A 13,090-nucleotide genomic window follows, 5' to 3' on the forward strand; every position below is an offset into this window, starting at 1 on the left:
TTTGGAGACTGATATGAGACTGTGAAAATCTCCTTAAGATGAAAAGGGCTCTGGGGCACCCGGGAATATCCGCACACCCGTGGCCATTCCCCTATAAGGTGGAAAGGACGGCTGGGTCACGCGGGAGCATCCGCACACCCGTGGCCGTCCTCTTTAAGATGGAAAGGGCTGCTGGGGTGCCCCGCAATATCTGCACACCCGCGGCCATTGTTCCTGTCCCCCTTTCTGCTCAGTCACCTCTGTGTTCCTGCTCATGAATAGCTCGTCCCCTGGGCTGGTGAGGAAGGAGTGGGAGGTTGTTCTGAGGCTCTGTCACTGTCTGCCATGTCATGAGCTGGGCAAGGCAGTGGCAGTGACCCTGGAGGAGTCTGGTCAGTGAGAGCTCTGGCAGGAAGTGCCGAGGCTTGAGGTGGCTCTGCCAGTCGTAACCAAATGTCTTCCCTCTTATTTCCATGATTCCTTCTAGTTCTGCACCTTGCACTGCAGGGTCTCTGTGTGTCTATAAATACACATGAGTTATGATACAGTGTCTCTTTCCCCTCTGGAGCAGGGCCCGGAGAGTGAAGTGCAAGAGCCCCTTACTGTTGGATGCCCACCAGCACGAGGCACTGCCTGCCCTGCTAACGAATGCCTACAGCGAGTCCTGGAAGCCCTCTTCTGAGCACCTGGCCTGTTGATGGTGTACACAGGAGACAGATGAGCTCCCCTTGCCCCACCCTGAGCAGAGACTGGGCAGGCGGTGGCAGCACTGTCCGCCATGGTGCATCCTTGGTGCATGGAGGAAAGTGTGTTCACCCTTAAAACACAGCCCATCCTCTCAAAGGCAGGGTGACAACCACATTTACATCTGGAATCTTAAAAAAGGGCCCGTCTCCCTGAGAGAAGAATGTGGATGCGTGTGTGTACCTCCTTTTTTTTTTTTTTTTTTTTTTTTTGAGACAGTTTCCCTCTGTCACCCAGGCTGGAGTGCGGTGGTACGATCTCAGCTCACTGCAAGCTCTGCCTCCCGGGTTCATGCCATTCTCCAGCCTCAGCCTCCCAAGTAACTGGGACTACAGGCACCTGCCACCACGCCTGGCTAATTGTATTTTTAGTAGAGACGGGGTTTCACCGTGTTAGCCAGGATGGTCTCGGTTTCCTGACCTCGTGATCTGCCCAACACGGCCTCCCAAAGTGCTGGGATTATAGGTGTGAGCCACCGCACCGGGCCGTATGTGTGAACCTCTTTACAAGTCTTGCTTGACCTTTACATTTAAAAATTATTGAAAAACTTAAGGATGTAACTGACAAGAACTTTATAGGTTTCTCCAAGTAACAATTTGGAAAAGTTAAGTGAACCCATAATGTGTTTTATTTCTGTGAGTCCCACACTTGGATTTTTAAATGTGGGCAAAACATCTGTATGTTCTTCAGTCTGATTTCCGTGAAATCGTGAATGAAACGTGCTGAAGTTGCCGTGCGGATTTTGTTATGTGGCGGTGACATATGGGGGCTGGTCATTAAACAACTGGAGGGATCCCTGTCCTTTCTGTACTCCTGTTGGACCCTAGGCACGTGCTTGGGTGTTTTCTGTGTGTGTGAACAAGATGAGGACAATTTCCAGATTCACACGGTGGTATCTTCTCCCTTTTCTGTTAAAACGTGTCTTCTGCTGCTTCTACATAGACAAAATGTTTCTTTCTCTAGCCTGTCTACATAAACGCTGTTTAACAAAAACTGTATTGTAGACATGTGAAGCTGAATTCCACATGATAAAGCAGATAGAGATGACTGAGTATACTGTTTTGTGGGAGGAAGGTTTAAAATGATTTTTAGCTTTTTCCCTGAAACAGGGAATAATTTTAACTTTTTCCCTGAGATAGGAAATAATAAAATGGGAAAATAATTAAATTTTCCCATTTAATTGTTAGACTATATTTAATAGATTATTCATATATTGCAAGGGAAAAAGGAACTCGATCACCCCATGTACCCAAATGAAAATTTAAAGGGTATGGGTGAATTCATTTGAACTCCTTTAATTTGTTTTTATTTGTTTGTTTTTGACAGTCTCACTCTGTTTCTCAGGTTGGGTGCAGTAGTACAATGACAGCTCACTGCACCCTCAACCTTCTAGGCTCAAGTGATTCTCCTGCCTCAGCCTCCCCAACTGCTGGGATTTACAGGCGTTAACCAACACACACAGCTTATCACCTCTTGGAGACTAGCTTTGAGTTTGGGCATTCACTGAACTATATTTTGGTTAATTCTCAAAGTTTGTCACTGTTTATCTTTAATTTGATAAAAATCTACATGTATTGTGAAATGCATTACATTTCCTTAGCATTTATGGATTCCCTGTTAGTGGGGCAGAGACATAGAAGGGCAGAAGGCATTCGGGCATCATCAGGGTTGCAGTTGAGTGCTTGCCCCGAACACACTGGGGCTCTGGGCTCTGTGGCCCTACGGGGGTCCTCTGTCCACTGAGGGGCCGGGTTACCTGGAAGGTCCCTCCAGCCTCTGCCATTTTGCCCTTTTCAGGTTAACATCTCATCGTTGTCCTGGACAGCACTGCCATTCATTCACTGACCCACGAGTGAACAGCTGGTCAGTGGCCAGTGCTGCTTCCTGCAGCTTGGAGGTGGTGATGTGATAACACTTCCTTGGAACTTGGTTCTTGGTGTGTATTAAGGGTTCAGTTGTATGTTTCTTTTTAATCTGCACCTCTGAATTGGTCTTTTGATTGCAAAGAGATTGCTTAATGGATTTGTTTCTGAATATTTCGTGGATAACACGAGAACCTTGTTTATCTGCGTGTTCATTTAATGTGTTTTTGCCAGGCATTTAAATGGGTGTGTTAGCCCTTAGCCCACTTTCTGTGTGTGGTGGAGTCATTGAAATCATTTATGTGAAGTCTCTCTTCTATTAAGGCCGGAGGACGTGGGGTGGTGTCTCCCTAAACTAGGGGGAAATGACTTGTTCTGCCCTCCCCCCTGGGAACGCTGGTGTTTCCAGGTCTCTGAACTTGGCTCCCACACTGGGAGAGTGGCTGTGGCTTCTGGAGCCCGTTTTGTGTGGGACTGACTCCTTCACTTGCTTTGTTCCCCACCGTCTTTGCTGCTTTATGATGCAGGGATGAGGAAGTTGGGCCCGGGGGCCTTGCCTGTGCCTGAAGGGCCCGATGCAGAAACACCTCGTGGGAAGGATGTTCCTTGAGGGCAACTTTTGGAGTCTTTTCCTACTTTTAACTGAGAAGTAGCTATTCACATGGTTCTTTTCTGCTAGTGTGTTTCAAAATAATTGGTGTAGAGTTACGAAGATGTCCGAAACACCCATGATCCACTCCGGGCCAGTGCCAGACATTGAGCTCAGATGCATTCAGACCACATTCAGATGCCAAAGATTCTTGCTTGGTTATTCTCAAACTTATGAGAATCTAAAACGCGAGCCACGGTATGGATTTTCTCTTGAGCCCCCATGACTTTGCCTTGTATTTTGGGCATGAATGACTTCATCAAGGGGAAAGAATTTGAGGAAGGAGCCTCTGAGGCTAGGAGGGGGTGGGAAGGGGTGGTGGGAAGAGGAGGGAAAAGGAGCTGTAGAGGGAAGAGCCAGGCTGGGGCTGCGGCATCTCCTCATGTTGCTCCCCCATCCCTGGCGCGAGGCCCCAGGGACTGACTGATTTTCCCACAGGAAACGTGTTTGATTGCGTGTCTGTTTTGTGGGCTGGCCATTTGGATTGAGGGAATGTCCGTGTTGTGATTCCTTATTGATTCGAAGGTTGAAAAGGTTTGTGCTCAGTACACGGGTCTCTTGGTGCGATGAGAAATGTGATCGCAGCCGCCTTCAGGGTGGGGAGAGCCCTTGAGGCCCTCAGTGGTGGCCGGTGTCGGCCTTCGTTTCCCTGGGTGAGCTGCCCTCAGGGTGGGAAGGGAGGTCCTCGGTGGTGGCCGCTGTTGGCCTTTGCCTCCGTGGGTGGGTATTGCTCCATCCCCGCCTCTCCGACTCCTTGCCTGGCATCTTCTTCGTTGGAGGCCGTGATCCATCAACCTTGTCCACGCGTGTCCTGTAGACTAGTGCTGACTGTAGGTTCAGGAGTGGTCAGAGAGGCCCTCGTGATGCGAAGCTAAACGTTTAATGATGGCGCTGCTGAGTGCATTAGCCGCGTCACCCCAAGTGTCTGGGTAGGAGGGAACCGCGGGGTGGAGGGAAGACTGGACAGATGCGTGCTTTCCTCGGCCCCTGGGAGCACGGCCAGGTCCGTGCTCAGACCTCCTGGTTTCTCCCATATTTCCATAAATAGCAAGGGAAGGACTCAGGGCACCCAGGGACCTCAGGGGGTGTAAGCTGTGTCCTCGCGTGGCCCCAGCTGTGACCAGTGATGTTATTCTCTTTAACCTCAGGCTTATTTTGTATAAAAACACAAAGGGACACAAGTAGTTCAAGGGCCTCTGAAGACTTATGTAGTTGTTAATAGGCCTACTTTTATGCTTTCTTATGTATTAAGAGCAAATCATGAAACAAACTCATTTCTGTTTGAAGAAATCTTGACGATTCTCATTTTTGTGGCAAGCAACATTGATTCTTTGCTTAGTGAGCATTAGTGCCCTCCTGCCCAGTGCTGCTGCCTGGCGTGTCCTCGCACACACCTCTGTCCATTGGTCTCCATTCACCTTTCCGCCTAGAATTGTAGGAGGGGCGCTAGGATCTTAGGGCTAGAAAGAAACTCTGAAGACCACTTTTAGGGGTGGCTTCTGGTCAGGGCTTTCCAGAGAGACAGCCAGCCGGGTGTGCATGTGTCTCCAGCGGGAGGGCTGTTGCAGGGGCTACAGAGTCCAAGAAGCCCCAGGACCCACAGCCTACAAGCTAGAATCCTGGGAGAGTGTGGCTTGAAGACTTGAGAAGCGGAGGGTGCAGATCCCACCCGGGTCTGAGGAGCTGAGACCCAGGAGCACGGGCTGCAGAAGACAAATGTCACTGGCCCGTCAGCCAGACAGGTGGAGTGAACCCAGTTTTCCCCGCCTTGCTGTTTCACTCGGGCCCTGGGTGGATAGGGTGGTGCCCCCCACACTGGCGAGGATGGGTCTCCAACTCAGTCCAGAGGCAAACATGCATCTCACAGAAATAATGCAGAACCAGCCATCTGGGCACCCTGGGCACGCTCAGGTTGATGCACAAAACCAACGCCGCGCGTGGCCCTGACGTCTGCGTGTTCGCATCACTCCACGCACATTGCTCGGTCATCGCCTCGGTGAGTTTGTAAGCTCGTTGTGTGGTTCTGGGGCTCTTGGTCCCGGTGGTGGTGGTGGTGATGACAGGCTCCCCACTACCCCAGCTCAGGTATGGAAGGTGATGGCATCAACGGCTCCTTGTTTCTCAGACACTTGAGCGGGTGCTCTGTGCAGCCATTTCCACCTGCAGCAGCATCTGTTCCCTATGCCGATTCCATTCGGAGTGTGCGCCTCCCTTCTGTTGAGGGTGCAGCCTTCTTTCAGGGAAGAACTGTGTCCTGTTCGCCTATATCTCCTGTGGTATATCTCATGGTTGAATAAGTAGCTATAGGATACCTCGGTGGCTGAATGATAGGTTCATTGGAAAGAAAACTTTATAATATTTTTTTCTTTTTGGGATGGAGTTTCACACTCAATGCCCAGGCTGAAGTGCAATGGCATGATCTTGGCTGATTGCAAACTCTCCCTCCCAGGTTGAAGTGATTCTCCTCCCTCAGCCTCCCAAGTAACTGGGGCTATAGGCGTCTGCCACCATGCCTGGCTAATTTTCGTATTTTTGTTAGAGACGGGGTTTCACCATGTTGGCCAGGTTGGTCTTAAACTCTCGACCTCAGGTGATGCACCCACCTCGGCCACCCAAAGTGCTGGGATTACGGCCATGAGCCACCACACCCAAGAACTTAATACCTTTTTTTATTTTTTAATCATAATGGGCTTGTTAAATGCTTACGTTAATGTTTATTTTTAAAAATATTATCTGTGACCTTTCAGCTTTTCATAGCACTTCTTGTGTGAATATTTAAAAAAGGCCCTTTACTCGTGGAGGAGAAGCGGTTATCCCTTTCAGCAGAGGGAGATGGAGGAATACGCCCTGGTGGGTCTGAGCACAGGTAGTCACCCCAGCCTTGGTGCTTGCTTAGGTCTGTTCTCCGTTCACCGTAGCACATCCACTCTCATTGTCAGCTTAAAAATAAGCTTTTTTCTCTTTCTAATCAGAACAGTTAGTTTGTTAACCATCACGTTAAGGTATCGAGAATGATAGCTTTCAGGCCTCAGATATGATACAAGTAATAAATGCAGCTGACCCTGAACAACATGGGTTTTGAGCTTCGAAGGATCACTTATGTTAATTATTTTCCAACCAATCCTTACTGAAAAAACCTGGCTTTGTGGAGGGCTGATGTTTCCTACATGCGGTTCCATAGGGTGGCCGCCGAGTCCTGTGGATACGTAGATTTGGGTAAACTCGGGGGGTGTTCTGGAATCCATGTCCCTGTGTATACAGAGGAACAACTGCAGCTTTTTAAAAGTTTGTGTCCTGCCTTGTCCTAAAAAGGCTCCAAGGTGGATGCAAAATTATTTCATCCTTTTGGTTTTCTTGGTGGGATACTGATGTTTATTCTTCAGTGTCTAAAATCCTGAGTGAACAGAGTTAGTGCTTCAGGAACAAAGCCAGTCTGGAAACACATATTGAGATATCCACCTTTTTGTCATGGTTTCACAAAAGGCCATGATCATATTTTATTCGGTTGAACTGTAGGAAACTGCCAGTATTTGCTGTTTTTGGCCTACAAAATGTCAAGTTTGTACGATATTAAAAACCAAGGATTCTTGGATGGGGAAAATAGGAATCGGTGAGAACCTGAAGTTGTCTGTCATGGCCTCTGAGTCACAGGTAAATAAACCTGTGTGAGGGGAAGTTGGCTGTACAGTATTTTCCTTCTGTTTTGAGACTGTCAGAAAAAGGAAAGTTCCATTGCGTTGGGTCCCTTTTCCTCACCTTTGCTGCAGAGGGGACTTGCCATTATTCCTCTTGTTTCCAGTGCTCAGGAGGCTGATGCCACAGAGAAGACCTGCAGGTCGATGGATGTGAAACAGGCAACGGACACGCTGTGCACCTTGGGACGCATCTGAGAAGTACGTGCTTGCAGCAGGTCTGAGGTGAGGGCGTGTTCCATCTCCTCTCCCTTCTCTGGCTTTGCAGGCCTTTGAAGTTGGTACTGGAAAGTGAAATTAGTTAATGCTGATTAGCTCCAGGTCAAAGCCAGGGGGCCGAAGAGACCCGCCCTTCACTCGGGGCGTGAAGCATTGGGCCCTCCCATCAGGAGGCAGCAGGGACTCAAGAAAGCCGCACATGCCCTCAAGTTCCCTTATGTTGAAATTTTTTGTACTCGGTCATGCCAAGTCATTTGGGAGGTAAAGGGGGTTTCACATGGGGGTGTGCAGTACTGTTAGGTGTCAGGTGCGAGAGTTGAATTTGTAGAAGCTGTGCGGATAGGAAAGGGCCTCAGGGAGTGCTGTTTACACGGAGCCAATTTAACGCGAGATCTGTGCTCTGCCTGGGTCCGTGTCTGACTGGTGTCTCCCAGTCTGCAACAGGACGTTGACGTGACTCGGCGCCATCGTCCCACTCTGTGTAGACGTCTGAGGATCTGTGCGCTGCTGCTCTGTGAGAATGAGTTGTGATAATGAACTGAGAAACAGTGAACAAACCCTGAATTGGTTAGCACTGGTTCCACGGCCACTTCTGCCGTGGTTGGAGTCATTCATAATAAAGTGTGCTGGACTCCTATGCAGAGCTCTGAATTTCAGAGGCCCTTTAACTCGGCAGCTAACCAGCCGCTTCCTTCAGAAGACATTTGAGTCCCCTTTACCTACCAGGGTGACTCTGGGAGTTTGAAGATGAGTGAGACAAGCCCTCCCTGCCGTGGATTTTACTGTCCAGAGGGGAGACAGATGTGGATGGTGAAGGGGGCCCTATCAGAGGTCAGCGCACGTCAGTTTGATTTCCTCAGCACTTGCTGTGTTCAGGCGGTGCCCCGGGCCACGTGCAGTGCATGTGGGGACACTGCCCATGGCATCCCAGGCACAGCTAGCATCTGCGCCATCTTCATACTTGGCTTGAGTTTTGGGGAAGTACCGAGGATGGCTTCTGCCTTTGCTGGAGAGAGTTGGAAGTCAGGGCAGCCCTCCACAAGGAGATGATCGCCAGCTGATTCCTCAAGAAAGAGAGGTGGTCCCTACATGGGCAGAGCAGGGCAGCATGCACAGACCAGGGTGTGGGGTCTGGGGCATGTGCATCTGAGTGGGGTCTGCTGGGAAATAGCAGGGGTGAGGTGTGAAGGCAGTTGGAATTGACGGGATAAATTATCACTAAGGCGATGCTGGGAAAATATAAAACTGGGACTCTGTGGTAAACGTGGACTTAGGGTGACCCTGGGCGTGGGTATTTTCAGGCTCTGAAGGCAAAGATTTAGGAAATTGGGGCAGAGCTGAGTCCCAGATGAGGATGAAGACCACCCTTGGGATGTTGAATGAGACAGGGGTGGAAACCCAGTGAATGTCGTGGAGTCAGTCCAGGAGGAAGGCAGTAGAGGAGACCGGTGTCCTCAAAGGCCCCGTGGGGCCTGCTTCTCAAAGTGCTGGGATTACAGGCATGAGCCACTGCTCCCTGCCAATACTTTTAAAATTTCTAAGCTACTCTCTCTCATACCCACTCCGGTATTTTTTTTTTTTTTAGACTAGGTTTATGGCTATATTTTTTCCAAGGGAACCAAACAGTTACCTGTTTGAAGTACAAATAACACCGTGTTTAAAAACCGAAAATGCCAATTTGCATAGAAGTTTCCAAATACCCAGTTGGTTTGAGCCTTGCATTGCAGTGTCACTACCTGCTCTTAAATTTCTACATGATGTGTAGATAGTGAGGCAGGGACGGCTCGTACATCTTCAGGTTTCGATTCTACTAACTTGGGCTATATTTTCATTTATTTTGGCACATCTGTGGGTGTGGCAAGCAAGGCCAGGGTATTTATTTTGAAGCTTGTCCAATAGCAGTTGGGAAGATTTTCACATTTTTAGAATTTTCATAGTAATAGTTATAATTTACAAAGAATTTAAAATTGTGTAGTCATTATTTTGCTTTTTTCTAGATATGCCCTGAAACGGGGTTGCTAACTATCATTCTACATCACAGGATTCAGAACAGGACCATTTTGGAGCAGACGCCTATAATCGAGGAATTCCGCCTAGTCAGTTCACTTTAAACTTGTTTAAAAGGTTTTCTTTATCCTAGTTGGCACCTGTGGCTATAGTTTGTTTTCACTGCTGAGGAATATTCCAGGATGGAAACTGTAATTCATCTGTTTTTCATATCGGTGGACATTTGGATTATTTTGGGAGGGTGTGTTTGTCTATTCAGCCTTCGTTTTTTCAGGATTTTTTGTAGAAGATAACGTAACAGTGTAACATCCTCTGCTATGGAGCCAACACGAACCCTGATTACAGCCACACAGACTCTCACACAGACTCTCAGGCCTTGTTACCAATGCACAGAATCATTTTCTTAAGTTGAAGCACAGTAGCAGAACCTGAAGCCATGTGAACGGGTCCTCCGATCTCACACTTGGAATTCACTTTTTATTACTATGTCTGCTAATTAGGAAGCATATCAATTATACAGAAATCTGAGGATATAAAATTATATGTTTATGACAGAAAAAAACCTTATTTAATACCCTAGAACACATGGCTATGTTTTTCCCTCATGGCCCACCACTGTTTTCTTTGCTTGAAATCGGAAATGACACTTGAAGGCGGTTTTCTAGCCACTGTTAGGCTGGCATAGTTCTTCAGAGACAGAGGATGTAAAGCACATGGAGAATTTCTGTCTGTGGAATGTGATTTCCCGGTCACCTCATTCAGGCTGCCGCGGCTTTCCCCTCTGGCTGCCTGCATCATGGGACGTCTGAGGAGGTCCCTGTTTCATCCTCTGAAATTCGGAAAAGGAAGGAGAGGAGGGTGTGCAGGGTGTGGTGCATTTGTGTCGGTCCTTCGAGGTTTTATTTGGAATCTCGGCTGCCTTGTTGGTTCCTGCCTTTATGTCCCTAGCTCGTGGCTTTGTCCTTGTGTCTAACTCACAGGCAGACAGATGGAAAGGGAAGTTGTATTCAGCCAACAGCTTGATCTTATTCTCAAGGCTCAAATCGACTGGGTATTTGGAGACTTCTGTGCAAATGGGCATTTTTGGTTTTTAAACACGGTGTCTTATTTGTACTTCAAATGGGTAACTGGTTCTCTTGGAAAAAATATAGGCATAAAGCTGGTTCTTTTAAAAAAAAAAAAAATGGGAGTGGGTGTGAGAGAGTGGCTTAGAAATTACACCAGTTATGGTTGGGCGTGGTGGCTTACGCCTGTAATTCCAGCACTTTGAGAGGAGGACGCAGGTTGATCCCCTGAGGTTAGGAGTTCCAGACCAGCCTGGTCAACATGGTGAAACCCCGTCTGTACTGAAAATATGAAAATTAGCCTGGCATGGTGACAGGTACCTGTAATCCCAGCTACTTGGGAGGCTGAGGCAGGAGAATCACTTGTACCCGGGAGGCAGAGGTTGCAGTGAGCCGAGATCTCGTCACTGTACTCCACCCTGGGCGACAGAGCAGAAACTCCATCTCAAAATTAAAAAAAAAAAAAAAAAAAAAAAAAAAAAAAAACCCAAAAAAACAAAAAAAACCCGGTAATGGAAACCTGATTGCGTCATCTGTGATGGAGATGGCAGATTATTTCATTTTTAGTGGCAGGATGAATGGGATATGTTTGCAGTATTGATCTTGACAAGGGAAATGGTGAGAACCAAACGTGCCTCCCAGCTTGGGCCTCGCCGTTGGCAGAAGACCCTGGCGGGCAACAGACTGGAGACTGGGAGAGCGAGGGGAGAATTCTCACGCTGTGACGCTGGTGCAGTGTGTGCTTCTGGACTCCTGCTGGAGGGAGCGGCCCCTTTGCCTTGCAGGCTTTGGTGCTGTGGAGATCTTGGGACGTGCCCCTCCTGGCACACCTGTGGGTGTGGCGAGGAGTGCCAGGGCTGAGGCACAGGTGTTGAGCCCGGAACGTGGGACGGGAGAGGCTGCACATGCCGGCAGGCGTCTGCTGCAGCGGCCGGGGGTTTCCGCAAGGGGGCGGGGCGTTGGTTTTCCTCCTTGAATTTGGGTGGGGAGGGTGTCCTGGGGTGCTGTGTCTGCACTTGTGTTGCTCTGAGGTCAAGTTGTGGCCCCGAGTCCCTGTCCCTCTGCCAAAGTGAGGGTTTGCCCATTTTCAGGTCAGATTTCCCTTGGGTCCGGGCCTCTAGGAGTGGGGGGAATTCCAAGGGGACGTGAGCACGGTGGACGCGCGTGGGCCTCTTCCTCTTCCCCCAGCTCCTGGGCTGTGTGTGAAGAGCTGCCCAGCGGAATCACCCTCCTGCCTGGTGTTTCATTCACCAGAAATCGTTCTCACTGTGGACTCTTGAGTCAAATGTGATCCAGGAATGGAACGTGCTGTTGCTGGATGCCACACACAGCATCAGGAGCCTAGTTGGGGATTATATGGTCTTACCCCACACCTTAAAAGTAAAGACTATAGTCGTCAGGCCTGTGAGCCCAAGCCAAGCCATCGCATCCCCTGTGACTTGCACGTATATACGCCCAGATGGCCTGAGGTAACTGAAGAATCACAGAAGTGCAAAACTGAACTCACACAAACGTGGGGCCCGGTGACCCCAATCCTGGGTATTTACCCTAGAGAAACAGAAGCTGATGTTTAAGAAAAACTGTGCCCAGATATTAATAGCGCTGTCTATAGTTGCCCAAAACAGGTTACAATGTGCCACAGCCATACGTGGAATAATAAACACCCAGCAGCCCCGAGGCCTGGCTGTTGATCACAGGACACCCTGGGTGCACCTCCAAGCACGATGCCTAGGAAATCATGATTTTGCAAGTGTTTTGCCACAACACTCGCAAAAGACAGACCCGGAGGATGGGAGAACACAGAGAGGGTGGTTGCTGGGAATGGGAGGGTATGCTTATGAGGCCTCGTGAGTGGGTTTGGTGCTGTTGGACTGTTCTGTTTGTGTGATGATTATGGGAATATTTGTGCCGAAATTCACAGAACTGAACACTGTCCGCTCTACAGCAATTTTTAAAAAGCAGTAACATGTTCATTTTCAGTACTGTTTTTAATGGAAGATGGAGTTTGCAGATGATTCATTAGGGCAAGCCTGTCTCAGGAGTTGCTAGATGATTCGTTAGGAGCCTGTCTCAGGGCCCTTGGGTTGGGTTGGGTTGGGTTGGGTTGAGTTTTGTGGGGTGGAAAAGCATTTCCTATTGTGGACAGTAGCATGGGGCATGAAAAGGATATCGCCAAGGAAACATGTAGAATCCTTTGAAGAAACATGTGTATTTCTAACTTCCTATAAGATAGAATTGGAATTTATAATGGTTTTGTTTTCTAGAGTCTTGGTAGAATAGGGAAGACAGTGTAATAAAAGCTAATTTTGAAATGAAGAATTTTAAAGATTTTTAACAACAATAGCTCTAGGAAGTCAGCCTGGAAATGTTTTTAAAGATGTTCAGTAGCAATAGCTCTAGGAAGAGTCACCCTAGAGTTACTTCTTGAGCATTGGTTTCCTGGCTGTATCTTCCGACTTTCACTTTTAAGTTTTGCTGTGAGTTGGGGATGTGTGGGAATAGCCATCCCCAGGTGTTGGGTAGGAGTGGCCCTGCAGGGGGGTGCATGTGCCCCGAGGCCTGAGGCACTGTTTCAACCTAGCTTGAAACATGGGGACTCTTGTCAGTGGCTGGAGTAAGAGTACCAGCCTGGCAGGCTGGGGAAGCCCCGGGGTGGTCTGGGCACTGTCCTCCCTGCCTGCCGGATGGTAGCTGGAGGAGCTCGAAGGCTGCCTGCCTCGTGGCTGTCAGTGCAACAGCCCCTCCTGGCCCTGGAGCAAACTTTAGGTCTATGAGTCTCTGTGCAGGGACTTGCCTCCTGGGATCTCTGCCACTGTCCTGAGGGCCCTGATGCCACTTTCCCGGTGGGACCCAAGTCTCAGGCAGCTGCGACCC

General features: G+C 48.8%; 1 long non-coding RNA gene across 10 annotated transcripts in view; it reads left to right on the forward strand.

The window, feature by feature from the left end:
• The window catches only part of LOC119623507 (uncharacterized), a 103,709-nt gene that overhangs the window by 44,655 nt on the left and 45,964 nt on the right, over window positions 1–13,090 (forward strand). For 5 of the 10 annotated variants that reach the window (XR_012092450.1, XR_012092448.1, XR_012092449.1 and 2 more), the window contains exons 7-8: window positions 551–6,100; window positions 7,034–7,151. The exons of 3 other annotated variants lie outside the window; for them this stretch is intronic. This is a non-coding gene — a long non-coding RNA (uncharacterized lncRNA). The remainder of the gene's footprint in view (window positions 1–550; window positions 6,101–7,033; window positions 7,152–13,090) is intronic. 2 more of the 10 variants (XR_012092453.1, XR_012092454.1) reach the window with 1 other exon arrangement.

This window comes from Chlorocebus sabaeus, unplaced genomic scaffold (assembly GCF_047675955.1).
Source record: "Chlorocebus sabaeus isolate Y175 unplaced genomic scaffold, mChlSab1.0.hap1 unalloc_scaffold_523, whole genome shotgun sequence".
NCBI classification, from domain to species: Eukaryota; Metazoa; Chordata; class Mammalia; order Primates; family Cercopithecidae; genus Chlorocebus; species Chlorocebus sabaeus.